Source organism: Periplaneta americana, chromosome 12, assembly GCF_040183065.1.
Source record: "Periplaneta americana isolate PAMFEO1 chromosome 12, P.americana_PAMFEO1_priV1, whole genome shotgun sequence".
Classification (NCBI taxonomy): Eukaryota; Metazoa; Arthropoda; class Insecta; order Blattodea; family Blattidae; genus Periplaneta; species Periplaneta americana.
This window is the reverse complement of record NC_091128.1, coordinates 156,915,077-156,917,156: the sequence shown is the minus strand read 5'-3', so window position 1 is coordinate 156,917,156 and position 2,080 is coordinate 156,915,077.

Sequence of the window (2,080 nt, the reverse complement as noted above, 5' to 3'; positions counted from 1 at the left end):
TACTGCAAAGTAGCAATTAATATTCAATTTATTTAAACTATTAGTAGTGAGTGGATAGCAAGAAGGACATATTAATTGCTATTTTGCGCTGTATTTTACAGAATTTTTACTTTAAACCTCATTACCCAATTTTGTCTTACACCACTTTTGCTCTGAACGGCTCAAATATAAATGATACTCGGAAGGAAATTAAACGCAGAATAAATATGGAAATGCCTGTTGTTATTCGGTTGAGAAGCTTTTATCATCCAGTCTGCTATCAAAAAATGTGAAAGTTAGAATTTATAAAACAGTTATATTGTCGGTTGTTCTGTATGGCTGTGAAACTTGGACCCTCACTTTGAGAGAGGAACAGAGATTAAGGGGTTCGAGAATAAGGTGCTTAGGAAAATATTTGGGGCTAAGAGGGATGAAGTTACAGGAGAATGGAGAAAGTTACGCAACGCAGAACTGCACGCATTGTATTCTTCACCTGACATAATTAAGAACATTAAATCCAGACGTTTGAGATGGGCAGGGCATGTAGCACGTATGGGCGAATCCAGAAATGCATGTGGAGGAGTGTTAGTTGGGAGACCGGAGGAAAATAGACCTTTGGGGATGCCGAGACGTAGATGGGAGGATAATATTAAAATGGATTTGAGAGAGGTGGGATATGATGATAGAGACTGGATTAATCTTGCACAGGATAGGGACCGATGGCGGGCTTATGTGAGGGCGGCAATGAACCTCCGGGTTCCTTAAAAGTCATAAGTATTATTATTATTATTATTATTATTATTATTATTATTATTAATATTATGTTACGGTATAATTATTAATATTCTTATAAAATCTTTGAAATGTAATTTTTTCACAGTGTTTCACTTTTTAACAAACAAGAAGTTAAATTCCATATTGTGTCAGCTTCAATTTATTACAAGGTCGGTACTATGCGGTAGGTCTGTCTATATTAAAGATGTGCAGTGGTATAATTCGAACGTGCCGCAGCACCAAGCACAGGAATTGGGCTATATTGAAGGAAGGGTTGGAGGACTATGCCTTATGTCGATATAGATTTTGTTACTCTAACAGTGAAAAATTATAGAAGTGAAAAAAATTATGGATAAAAAATACTCAAATCTAAATATATGTCATTTTTTTAATATTCAAGGGAAGTTCAAACTGGTAACCTCCCCCCCCCCTTACTGAAATCAGATGAATATAACTTTCTCGACGCATTATAGGTTATATCAGTCGGACAATACTACGATAGTCGAGCTTTACATTAACCGTGAGCACAGAATTTTGTTTCGTATGACAAACGTTCTAGCTAGAAAAACAGGCTATTGGGAAAGGCGCAATTATTTGTTTACTCGTTTACTTACTTGTTTACTTATTTATGTATGTAGGCTATTTGCTTGTTTTCTTCAAGCACTCTGGAATTATCAACAAAAACAATGTGTAATAAATAAATAATATTCAACGTGCATTATGCGATGGGCATTCGTGATGTCACCGGTTTATGTGTCTCGAAGTTGAGACCACTTAAAAGAGACATTAGAATGATGTTGGTTATTATTTGATTATCCTTATTATAAATGTAGGTGAATAGATATTAATTGCGATTATATGGTCATGGAAATATGTAAAGACACGTTTTATTTATATTAAATGGGATATGAAATGATACAAGAAATGTAGGATTACAAAACCATAGACTGACATGATTGCTACAATATGTGTATACTTCTAGACGGTACGCAACAGAAGTGATATTGGTTACATTCCCTTAACCGACCGGCGTTAAGAATGAAGTCCAAGATTCTCAGACACAACTATATCGCCAAGAGAAAATATTGCATAACATCTCTTGAAAGGCTTTTAAGTAAATGAAATGTATTACAACACGAGATAGATTTGTATAATGCAGGGAATTACTGTTTCTCATTGTGATTTTTGTAATACGCACTAATACGCATTGCAGGGAACTTCGTTGTATACGAACATACTTTAAACAAAATCCGATCCGCTGTTCTTTGGTTTCATTCAGCATGTACATGGCTTTCGTGTTATTGTTAGCAGCCTGCTCATCTATTTC